Genomic DNA, 14,297 nt, shown 5'->3' with positions numbered 1-14,297 from the left:
CTAGTTCTAATATCGTACTCGTACGCTTAGATTCCTAAACACATAAGGTTTCCGGATCCAGTCGACAACAGACCATAGATCCGAACAAATAATAGCATACAGGTCAAACATAAAGCATTTAGCACATAAAAGCATTTTAGGCACCTTTCCTAAAATAAACTAGTGCTCGTGTCTAAAATATGGAAGACACTCATCTCACAATCATCGCTTAGCATTCTAAGTTTAAGTCTAGAAATCCTACAAATTCCTAGTTCGCTTAAACTAAAGCTCTGATACCAACTGTGACATCCCCATTTTTACGGCCGGAAAAGACCGATTTCGTTTATGCTTTTTAATAAAAATCAGAGTAACTTCTTAAGAAAAGTATTGCGGAATTTGTTCCCAAAACAAAATATGATATAATTTTTATCAAAGCATTTCTTAAAGAAATGTATTTTCATTACATTACAAAAACTCGGGATGTCAATCATCGATACAGACCATAAGCATAAACCAAAAAGAAATAAACATTCTAGGCCACAAAACACAATCTGGCCTCAAATCCATAATCTCTCGTCAAGTCATCCAACTATGCTTTTGCCACTACCTGTAATACAAGAAAACTGAGTGGGTCAGGCTGGGGAGCCTGGTGAGCATATAGGGTTTTCAACCCACAATAAATAAGTTTATTATTTTCAACAATCATTAACCCGATTACCCGTTCCCGTTATCCTCACCTTACGTCCCTAAAGCATCTATCATAAGGGACCTATCCTAAGGAATTTCATCGGGATGGACACTACTGCTAAGGGGATTCCTCAGCCATAAGTGTTCGTAAGGAAACCATGGGGGGGGGGGGGGACGGAATACACCGGTGAACACTTCGTTCACAAACACCTACAGGTTGCGACCCTGCTAGCGTTCCACTGGACTTCCTAGAAAAGTCTGTGGTCGTCATCCATACTCCGCTAGATGACTGGAGCAACGTCAACATTGAGGCCTCTCATTATTTTATTTCACCACACACCAATTATTTTATCTACCCATGTTCTACCCAACATATTTGTAGATATAAAATACATACATGGTCCAGATCTGTAAAATAAAGCTTATATCTTTTATCCAGCATAACTTTTAAAGCATAAAATACATATATAGTCCAGATCTGAAAAACAATGTTTACATCCTTCATCCAACATAACTTTCAAAGCATAAAATATTTATACGGTCCAGATCTGAAGAAAAAGTTCAGATCTGAAGGAAAGAAGTTCAGATCTTTCATCCAACATAGATCTCAAAGTATACAGTCTAAATCTGATGAAAAAGTTTAGATCTGAGATGAGGAAGTGTAGATCTGAAGGAAAAAGTTTTAGATATGAAAGAAAGAAGTATAGATCTTTCATCCGGCAAACATCTCAAGTAAACAGATAACATATATTTACACATAGCACATAATTTATATAAAATACTTCATATCTATGTGTAAGATGAAAGTGACTATACACTCACCTGATACGGAGTGATTTGGACAGCACCTCGCTTCTAAAAATAACCTTCTTTGACGAAACCGGGAAGTTTGCTTGAAAACCGGGCTCCGCGCGGGCAGAGTTTAGAGAGACTCCGGGCTCTCCGAGCTCTCCGAGGCTTTCTTCAAGTGCTAGGGAAGTTTCCTAGGCTTTAGGGGAGTTTGGGGGAGTTAGAGAGAGAGTTTAGAGAGAGAAAATGAAGGTTGAAGGTGTGAGAGAAGTGTTGAACCCGACACCTCTATTTATAGGTTGTAAAACAGCTCTACTCGACGAGTTGGTACTTCTACTCGTCGAGTCCAGGCTAGGTGTCACCATTCTGGTGGCAGAACGTGGGTGGCCCACATTGTGCCACGTCACCCCTTTCGCAGCAGCACCCTGCCGACTTCTAAACCCCGTAACTTTCGCATACGAGCTCTGTTTTTGACGTTCTTTCTATCCACGCGTAGGTAAAAACAAGATCTACAACTTTGCTTTTGACTTCGTTGACTAATTCTCGACCAATCTTAAATTTAACAGTAGGAGGAGATTATACTGTTAAATGACCGCGAAGAATTCGTAACTCCTTTATACGGACTCCGTTTTCGTCTGTCTTTTTACCGTTGAGTTCCTATTAATGAGATCTTCAACTCTCATTTAGGCCGCGTAAGCCAAAAACCGCTCGAACTAAAATTCGAGTTTCGGGTCGTGCACTGCTAAGCCGAATCTTAGAAAAATCATAACTTCCTCATACGAAGTCAGATTTGGGCGTTCTTTTTATGGATGTTCTCGGTTTAACATATTCTACGACTTTGGTTTAGATTACTAAGGCCAAAAAGTTTTCTATCGTAAATTCACTTTTTACGCTTCCCGGTGTCGCGTCGGTTCCATCGTGAAACTTCGACGGGTCATAACTTCTTCGTTATAACTCGGATTTCGGCGTTCTTTATATCCCCGGAATCCTTGTTTCGACCACTACAACTTTATGTAGAGATATCGGGTTTATCTCACACTTTAATTTTGACGCTTATTTTTATCCTTTATTTATTATAAATTTTATAAATAAATAATAAGCATATAAATTCACATAATACTTAAATATTTCATCTTTATTACTTAAAAAAGAGTTACAATAGTTGACCTAGACAATTTGATCATCTAATAATGTTTAGCCCAGAAACGCGTGCGTTACACCATCTACCATCCATCATAACCACCACCCCACCCCACCCCACACACACCACCCATCACCACAACCACCACCACCACCACAACCACCACCCCCCACCACTCAAAACCAACTATCACCCACGACCCCCATCACTCACCACCCACCACCACAACCCGTCACTATTACCCACCACCCTCCCCCACCACCACAACCCACCACGCACCACCACTCATCTCCACCACCCACTACTTACAACCACCAACACCATATATTATTAAATGCATACAATGGCATAAATCGTGTGAAATTATATGTATATAATCACATAAATAACATGTAATTAAATACGTATAATTATATGTGATTATATGTATCTAATCACATATGATTTATATAAATAATATTCATTTTTATGTTTTCAATTCAATAATTCTTCTCATGTATTTAATCATATCTGATTATATGTATTTAATAACGTATGATTAATGTGAACAAAGATTTGTTTTTGTGTTTTTGATTCAATGGTTGTTCTGTTCTATATAATCACATATGATTATTTGTATCTAATCACCTATGATTTATATAGACAATATTATTTTTGTCCATATAAATCATATGTGATTAGATACATATAATCACATGTGATTAGATGTATTTAATCACATATGATTAAAGTTGACAAAAAAAACAAATACTGAATCAAGAACGCGATAATAAATCTTATCCACATAAATCATATGTGATTCAATAGTTGTTCTCGTGTATTTAAATACATATAATCACATAAATCATATGTGATTATATGTATTTAATCAAATAAATCATATGTGATTAAATACATATAATCATATCTGATTATTTGTATCTAATCACATATTATTTATATAGACAAGATTCAATTTCGATTTTTCGATTAAATAATTTTCTCATATATTTAATCACATATGATTATATTTATTTAATCACATATGATTAATATGGACAAAGAACAACTTTTTAATCAAGGACCTAAAAACAAATTTTGCACACATAAACAATATGTGATTTGAAATCGAAAACGCAAAACAAGTATTCTTCATATAAATCATATAAGATTGGATACATATAATATAATCATATGTGATTAAATAGTGAAAAACAACTATTAAATCGAGAAAACATAATTGAATATTGTCCTCATAAATCATATGTGATTAGATACATATAATCGTATGTATTGTATGTATTTAATCACATATGATTTATATGGACAATATTCGTTTTCGAGTTTTCGACTCAATATTTGGTCTCGTGTATCTAATTTCATGTGATTATATGTATCTAATCACATATGATTTATATAGACAATATTTTTTTGTCCATAAAAATCATATGTTATTAGATACATACAATCACATATGATTAGATATATTTAATCACATATGCTTAAAGTTGATTAAATACATGAGACCAAATATTGAATTGACAACACGAAATAAATGTTGTTCACATAAATATATGTTATTAGATGTATATAATCAAATTTGATTAAATACACAAGAACAGTTATTGAACAAAATACGTGAAAGTGAATCTAGTTCAAATAAATCATATGTGATTGGATACATACAATCACATGTGATTATATGTATTTAATCACATCTGAATAATGTTGACAATATTTATTTTCATGTTTTCTATTCAATAGTTGGTCTCGTGTATTTAATCGAATGTGGTTATATCTATATAACCACATATGAATTATGTGGATAAGATTCGTTTTCACGTTATTGATACAATAGTTGTTTTTGGTTATTTAATCACATGTGATTATATGTATTTAATCGCATGTGATTATTATTGACCAAAAAAAGCTTTTGAATCGAGAACGCGAAAACGAATCTTGTCTATATAAATCATATGTGATTAGATACATATAATTAAAATACATGACAAAGTTTATTGAATCGGAAATGCGAAAACAAATTTTGTACATATAAATCATATGTGATTGGATACATATAATCACATGTGATTATATGTATCTAATCACATATGATTTATGTGATTATATGTATCTAATCACATATGATTTATGTGGAAAAAATCATTTTCGCGTTTTTGATTCAATAGTTGTCTCTTGTATTTAATCGCATGTGATTATGTCACTACTAGAAAATGGACTTTCAGCGACGGAATTGCCTGTTGAAAAAACCCTTGTCGCTAATTGCCAGCGACGGATTTAGCGACGGATCTGCGAGGGATTTGCGATGACACACATTGCTCAATCAAACCCCAAATTCCATCGCTAATCCGTCGCTAATAACCGTCGGTAATGCATTGGAAATCCGTCGCTAATCTATCACAATGAACCCAACAAATCCGTTGGGAATCCGTCGCTAAATTCTGTCGCTATAACTTTTTTTATAATTAGTTTTTCTAAATAAATAAAATACGATTTTTATATAAAAGAATATTAAAATTGAACTACTAATTTAAAGATTCATATTCAACTACCAAAATAAAGATTCATATTCGATTTCAAAGAATCGAAAAACATCACAAAAATCAAGTGTCATTCTAAATCATTTTCAAAGTATCGAAACCAAGTCACAAAAATCAAGTGACAAAGTCTAAATTGATTTCAAAGTATCGAAACCAAATCACAAAAATCCAGTGTCAAGGTCTAATTTGTTGGGTAGGTTACTTCCTTGGGTGAGTTTTAGGATGTCATTATAAATCTTGGTAATTTCTTGTTTTTGGGCCTCAATTTCTTCACGTTCCGCCGTAAACTCATCATTTATCTCCTCACGAATACGGTCAACAAAAACCTACAAAACAACAATAATTATGTTTACACATAATTAAAAATGAAACCATATATCCAATAAAAGGCAACATACTTTCAACTTGAAAAAAAAACATAAATTATTAATACTAGCAACATACTTTCAACTTGAAAAAAAATACAAACAATTAAAAGAAAAAATAACTAAGTTTAGACCTATATAAACTCCAAGTCATATCATTCAATTAAAGTACTATACTTTCAAGTTGAAAATATATATCAACAAATAACAACCTAAAAATACATATCAACAAATGGAAATCTACTTTCAACCTGAAAATATATATAAAAAAAATAGAAACCTACTTCCAACCTGAAAATATATCAACAAATAGTAACCTAATTTCAACTTGGAAATATATATCAGCAAATAACAAGTTACAAATAACAATGTACTACCAAATTGAATTCCAATAGTTAGAGGTGTTTATAGTAAAGTAGTAAAATAGTGAAAAAGTAAAAACAAACCTCTACATTGTTCGGACTTGTACTTGTACTTGGGGCTGCTTGAGAAGGCACCATAAACTTGTGTGGATCAGAAACAGAGCCAAATCCAAGTGCTCGCCCTTTATTGATACCTCCAGTAACTTTAACCCAAAGTTCATGATCATACGGAGGATGGCTATCAATATCATCACCATATTTAGTCACCATACCATCCGCATATGCATCCTATTTATCATAAACCCAATAATGTCAATTAAGATTAAATATATAACATCATACTTAATTAATTACTTTATTAAAGAGTCAAAAAAATACCACATTCATCATAGTTTTAGGTGTAACATAGTCATTGTTTGAAGTGCTTTCTTTCGGATTTTTAGGGCGATGTGATCTATCAAACAGTTCAAGGCGAGAAGGTGGGCGCTTCAGCTTTGATTCCTACAAAATTTTGAAAAAATGAATCAAATAACAAAAAAAATATGTTGAGAATTCGAAATAAAATGACAACCAACACAATTTACAAATATCTTACCAATTTGTCCCTATGATGAGAAGTTGGAATAGAACCACAACAGTGTTTGGAAATCGAACCGTGTTCCATTTTGCTTCTATTTGCCTTTCCTGACTCCGACTTACGTTTTCATTTGTCCTTGTTCCAAACTTCATCAATCATTTTTTCCCAGTATTCTGATCTTATCCACTTCGGGTTAAACGACTTCAAAAGGGACATATCACCTGATGCATTGACATTTTTCGCCTTAGCAAGTTTAACAGATTCTTTCCGTGCATTTGTCATTATGTCAGAAAAACAAATTTTCATGACCTCCGTCCATGCATCATGTATAACTTCATCAGTGTACTTATAAGGATCCCATTGATATAGTCCCTACATAAACATCACTTATATAGTTAGTTATATACCAATTAAACAATATTTAGTGTATTGAATTATAAACATTATTTGGTGTTATTGAATTATAAATAATATTATGTACAAACCTTAAAATGTTGCCATAATGCCTCACTATTAATCGCATCAACATCCTTCCATATGGTCCATGGGCCATTAAACATCGTCTTCAGTGTAGATAGGATCGATCGGATGACAGATGCATCTTCAAATCTAGGGGGAAAAAGCACACCACTAACATTAGTATCATAATTAACATGTAACTATAGTTTATATACATATACATACTGTCCAGCAGTGTTGAGGCAAATCATCTTCCTCGTCGATGGGTGAATAGTAATTTGATCCAATACATTTGATCCTCTCGCCCTTTGAAATGAATCAACAAATTGATCAACAGAATTAGATCCCTGACTTGGTATAGCTCCACTATGAGCACTACCAATAGCCGACTCGTGGATGTTTCTATTTCCACGAGCACTAGCACGACCACCACCACGTGATACCATATGAAACCCTGAAAAAGAGCATTATCAATGGGTGATTCATATATATGTTTCTAAAACAATACACATTTAAATCACAAAACATATAACTATAAGAGTACATAGGGATACGTCATGAAACATGTATGTTTTCCAAAATTAGCATTATCCAAAAATACATTGGTTCATACTACATTATAATTAATTAAATTCATCTTCATCTTCATCTCCATCTTCGTCATCTGAACTATCTGAGTCAAGTTCTTCCTCTTCGTTCAATTCGATATGTTGTTTGCTAGGGCCATTATCAATAACCTGTTCTTCTTCTCCTTCAACAACAAAACATATGGGTTTCTCCACCTCATTTCCATGACTACTTGTGGTATCTATTATTGCTTCATTTTCTTGAAAGAACAGTTCTTCATCCTCCCCCCAATATCATCTTCTTTACTATCTTGTTGTGGTAGTTCATCTATACTACGTGCTTTTGTCTTGACAACAGCCCACCAATCTTTCAAATCTTTTGTCATTGAAGGATATGGTTCATAATACACTTGAGTAGCTTGTGATGCTAGGATAAATGAATCATTGTTTCTTAGCCTTGATTTGTATTTAATATCAACCAAATTATCCTTACGGTCTACGTTTACCCCTTTATCAACATCAAACCATATACACTTGAACAATACAACAACACAACGTCCTACACCTTGATATTCTACTTCTAAGACCTCATCCAATAAACCGTAGTAGTCACACTCATTCTCATCGTAACAACTTCCTTTCACACATACACCACTATTGTGTGTGACCCACCCATAAACATATTTTTCAGTGTGAAACTTGTAACCATTGACAAAATAACATTTATGTGACAAAACATGGCGCAATGGTCCTCGTGGAAGTCCTTTAAGATTTGGATCAATACCATATGATTCTTGAGAAACTTATAATCAAAACAATAATCATTAACTGAACTAAATTGTATAGTAGACCATCGGGTAATACATGCTTTTTTACAATACCCACATGTTTTTGGAACGACTCAGCAAAATGTTGATCCCTAAACCTCGCAAGTGTCTCTTGATCTATATGTGGTTGTCCTTGGCTTGCAAAATTTTCAAACAACCTTCACAGATAACAAACCACAGTTTTAGAATACTATGGCATCAAAATTTTTTTTAACTTGAATACCTAATGAAAGGGTGAACCTCTACACAATTAATCAAGATATAATTATGATCAATGCGTATCTCTTCATCACTCAAGGCCCTATGTTGGCCACCTTTTTCAAATAATCTTCGAGATGGAACTTTAAAAATACTTAATCAAGAGTCGACCCTGTTATAACTAGGAATGTCTGGGGCAAAATTTCGTGACTCGCGGTTCAGTCGTGTTTCTATTGTAGGCTTAAAGTATTGGGAGCAAAACATAGATACTTCGTCGACAAGATGAGTTTCAACAATTGACCCCTCCACCTTTGCTTGGTTTTTAATCTTTCTTTTGATTGATCCAAGCTTCCTAAATAGATTTTGAAAATAAATGTTATCAATTTCATATAGTTTTATGATCATCACGAGAAATAATTTATAAAGTACATAAACTACCTTTCATAAAGATAGATCCATCTATACTGAACCGGGCCACCAAGAATAGCTTCATGAGCCAAATGTACAACAAGGTGTTCCATGGAATCAAAAAATCCTGGTGGCAAGTTTTTTCCAACATGCAAATGGTTTCAATAATTGTCTTTTGCAAGTGCTCTAACTCAACTATGCATAACACCCGTGAGCATATCACACGAAATAATGTGCACATTTCTATTATCGCATTCCATATTGGATTTGGCAGCATCCCTTTTAAAGCAATTAGTAGCAACCTTTGCATAAACACATGACACTCATGACTCTTGAAGCTATAAAAGAGATTATCTTCAATGTTAACACAGCCCCCCAAGTTTGATGCATACCCGTCAGGAAATTTAAGTTTTTTTAACCATGCACATATTTTACCTACTTGTGGTTTGGTCAACGTGAATGGTGCTCTATTTTTCATATCCTTGTTCCCTTGCTTATAGATATGTATATGCTCTCGGTTGCAGTACATTTCTACATCTTTTCTTGCATTGATATTGTCTTTCGTTTTTAAAGTGTCAAAAACAGTGTTGAAAAAATTTTCAAACACAATTTTCTCGATATGCATTAAATCAAAATTGTGCCAGATTAGCAAAGTTCGCCAATATGATAGCTCCCAAAAGATGCTTCTTTTTACCCAATTATGAGTGGTCCCAAACCCAGACAGTTTCTTATTTTTTGCTCTGTAAGGAACGCCTTCATAAACAGTTGGAAAGTGTCGTACTTGCTCCCAAATTTGATCACCAGTTAAGACCTTTGGTGCTTCAGATCGCATGGCCTTTTGAGATAGAAATCCTTGTCGGTCTTTTCTATATGGGTGTGACATTGGTAAAAACTTTTGATGACAATCAAACCAACATGGTTTATCTCCATGATGCAGCCGGAATGACCCTGACTTACCCATACAGTATGGACATGCTAACTGACCATGTGTGCTCCATCCAAACAACATTGTATACGCCGGAAAATCACTAACCGTCCATAAAAGCATAGCTCTCATAGTGAAAGTTTCTTTGTATGAAGCATCGTATATAGCAACACCATCATTATACAACATTTTCAACTCGTCTATTAGTGGACGAAGAAACACATCCAAATTTTGACCCGGGCACTTTTTTCATGAATAACCATACTTAACTGAACATACGAGTCTTTTAAGCACATCCAAGGAGGTAAGTTATAAATTGAAAGAAATACGGGCCAACATGAATATGGACTCGAATTTGAGTTATTTGGACTAAAGCCATCAGTACATAAACCAAGACGAACATTTCGTGGCTCACAAGAAAATTCCGGATGCATCAAGTCAAAATGCTTCCACGCTTGACCATCACTGGGATGCGCCATCAAACCCGGTTCTGTACGATATTCAGAGTGCCAAGTCATATGCTTGGCTGTTTTTTTGTCACATACAACCTTTTAAGTCTAGGAGAAATTGGCAAGTATCTCATCACCAAATAAGGAACCAAACTTCGTGTACCGCTCTTGTAACAATCATGACTACAAACTCTACAACGAGTCAAATTAGAGTCAGCCCCATAGTACAATATGCAATGATTTTTGCAAGCATCAATTTTTTTTATCGGGGAGTCTAATTTTCTTCAAATTCTTCTTTGTATCGTAGAAGTTTCCAACTAGTTTCTCATTTGGAGGTAGCATTTGCTTCATCATTGGAAGTACATGATTATACGCAGCTTGAGAAGTATTGAAGTTTGACTTCCATTTCAACAACTCTGATGCTGCTTGTAACTTTGAATAACTTTCGCACCCCTCCCATAAAGGTTCATCAACATCAAGGATCATATCATCAGTAGAACCCACTGCATCCATCACCATATGTAAGCACCCATCAAAATAATCATCATCCATAGGATTAGACGGCTGCACCTCATGCTGAAATATTCTAGTTTTTTCACCATGTGCCCACCAAGTTGTATAATTAACAAGTGGAGCTTTACATCATCTCTTGTTTTGTAGGGCATATTTTTTCATTTACTACAAGGACACTTGATACAATTCTTATCAACAACTGCTTCATTGGAAAAAGCAACATCCAAAAAATGGTCAACAGATTCTTTATATGTTTCACTAAGATACCCATCTTCTTTTCTTTTATACATCCATCCCCTATCAATATGTGTTAGACATAATGATCACCTATGAAGCCAATTAATTATGATATACATTACATGACTAGAAACAATGAAAGGAAAAATGGGGCGGTTAAGAAAAATACATAAGACAAAAAATCTTCACAAAAAATCATAAATTCATTTTTGGAATAATCATTTATTTTGTAACTAGGTGTGATACCCATGTGTTACACGAGTTTATTAAAAATAATAATATCAAAGAAAGGTTGTTTTATGTTGTGCGAAGGCCAAGAGACAAGCTGAAAAGAAGAGAGAAGAAGTGAAAGCTAAAGCTAAAACGTTAGAAGATGAAAGAGATGCAAAAGAAGCATCAGGAGCAGCTAGGACGGAAAATCAAAGAAAGGTTGCTGATGCATTTTACTATCTTCTTTTGGCGAAAATATTCCCTTAATTTTTTTATATTGAAAGGCATTCTAGACATTTTATAATGTTCCTTTTTAGTATATTAATTCATATTTGTAGAAATGGGTTTTTTAGTTTATATATTTCTTAATGTATCCGGTTAGTAAAATAAAAGAGTTATGAGCTTATTTCCCATTAAGTATTGTATGTAAGGATAAATTTACATTCATAAAATTTAACTTTCTTAATTTCTCTTTATAACAGAAGGCAAAAATTTACATTCATAAACCCTCAACGTATAAATAGTTAATTATATTAGGTTACATTAATAATTCTAAACGACCAAAATAGCCTCAACAAATTCAAATATGCAACTTTTGTTTACATTTTAAAAAATGAATACATAATATATTTGATCATCAGATAAATCATGTTTTATGGATTGTAAGATTGTACGTCAAAGTAGGATGCTATATATAACATGAAGTCAATAAAAAAATGCATAAATTTTAAGGTTTAGTGTAAAGGTTTATAACTATATGGTGTAATAAAGAGATGAAAGTAAATAAGACTGTATAGAAATGGTCGAAGTAGAAGTGAAAGTAAGATGCTATAACAGGAAGTAGGGGGAGATTGTTAGAACCTGAAAGTGAACCTCTAGCAATCCCAATCCGAAGTCAGTCAGAGTTCCAAAGTGTTTTTGATGGTGTCCAAAATTGAAGCTATGCTCCGGAATATCAGTTGTGTCCGGACTTAAAGATATGCTCCGGAAGTGAAGATCGGTGAAGGCATTCCGGAATGGACTATGTGTCCGGAATGTTAGTCTATCTGAATCAATGTTTTATCTTTGTGCATGTATTGTCATTATCATTTAGTTTGATTTAACTTGTCATAGGACTTAGTCTTTTTGTCAACACGGATATTCAGAGTGTCAGATGTAACTCTTTTATCCAGTCCTATGTATATAATTGGTTAGTACCATGTACTTCATTCTCCTATTTATAGGAGCATTCAATGTTAAATCAAATGACGAATTTGTTCAAACCTTTTAGCAGTATCTCATTTACTTCACTCTCTTTACAACATTCTCCTTGTTCTTCATTTATTAACTTTACTTTGATCTTAGTTCTCATTCTTCATTTATGGCTTGAATATTTGTTGAATACATTAACTCAGACTTGACTGGTCTATCCAGACTTGACTGGAATATTCATTAGCAAGCAGACATTGATCTTAAAGTATTAACTCAAGGTTTGAGTTTTCAAACCTTGTCCCTGCGCATCAGATCAATTTGTTCTCTCACCTCGAGCACAAATTTCCCGGGTAAGGGTAGAGATCATGAAAATCTCTCCAAGGTTCACACTTGACACCATATCAGTAACCTGATTGACTGTATGTGCTACACGTCCTGATTTGTGATCTTTACATTCTCTTGCATAATGCCCAATCTCTCCTTAGATGTGGAAATGTTCGTCCCTCTTTGGATTTGAGTTAGAATTCTGATGACCATACTTTTTAAATCTTTGTTTCTTGGGTCCAAAGTTCTTCTTGTTTTGTCCCCCAGAATTGGCCTTGTGACCAAAACTCCCAGCTGACACGTGATGCACATTCGATATGACTTTACCATGCTTGTCCCTAATATGAGTTTCCTCCTCAATACACAGGTGTTTCATCAGATCATTCAAGGAGTAGTCCTCAGATTTGTGCATCATTCTCTTAGAGAGGTCTTTCTACAAGGGTGACAGTTTTGCGATGATCACACCAGCCTAAAAGAACTCTGGTATCGCGACGGAGAGTGTGTTGAGCTTTTTGACCATTACCTGGAGTTCATGCACTTGCTCCATACTTAGACACATGGTACTTTTTAGTACCCCACTCATGTGTCTGGTACTTAAGTTCCAAAGAACTCCATAGCTCTCTCAGATCTTTGACCGACGTGTAAAGATCAGAGAGCCGATCAGAAAGTGAGTTCTTGATGTGAACCACACATAGTTCCTCAGACTCTCTGCGTAGAGCCCTTTGCTTTTCCAGATCAGAGATGACCCTTGGGTCCAAAGTTTTCCCTTCCTCGGGAATTAAGGTCAGTTTTGGGTCCAAAACATAGACGAGCTTCAACACATGAGGCATGAACTTGACTTTGTCAGCCCAGTGGGTGTAGTTCTGACCATCGAATCGGTCAAGCTTGGCAAACTATTGGTTCATGTAGTGGAAACTAGCATTTGGGATTCGGGTGTCCATTAGTCTGTTGATTCCTAAAAACAATAAAAACCTTTAAGAATGTTGAAAATCAGAACCAATAGACATGCAAGGATTTCAAACAATAATATTGGGAATTACATGTCAGTTAGTTGCGAATAATAAATCGAATTATTATTATTATGATTACCAAGTTTCGTCCAGAAACCAGGTCAATCCTTCTCGATTAGATATGATTATAAGAAAGGTAGAAGAAGAGTGTTCTATTATTGGACGAAATTAAACATGCTACAGAAAGGTAAAACCGACATGTTGACAGCTGATCTTGATCTTAGAGAACTGCACGGATCGGACTCCTATCCTTAAAGATTTTTACTTTGCTTCTATTGCATGTAAGAAATAGAGTAAAAGCCAAGGATTTAATGCAGACTTATCAGTTTTCCAACAGCACTGGAAAACGATAAATGCAAAGTGAATACTCAGAAAGCTAGAAGAAATCACCAAGAGAGGGAGATAGCTTCAAAATTCGTGTGTGGAATACAAGTCCTAGGGAACTGTACTTATAAGTATCGATACCTTAGAAGAAAGTAAAGGGCCCTCATAGGTCGGACCCTAGAAACCCTATATGGAAACACCTTGCTCTCCAAACAA

The sequence above is a fragment of the Lactuca virosa genome, chromosome 5 (genome assembly GCF_052849685.1).
Source record: "Lactuca virosa cultivar CGN04683 chromosome 5, Lactuca_virosa_CGN04683_v6, whole genome shotgun sequence".
Taxonomy (NCBI): domain Eukaryota; kingdom Viridiplantae; phylum Streptophyta; class Magnoliopsida; order Asterales; family Asteraceae; genus Lactuca; species Lactuca virosa.
This window is presented reverse-complemented; position numbering follows the sequence as displayed.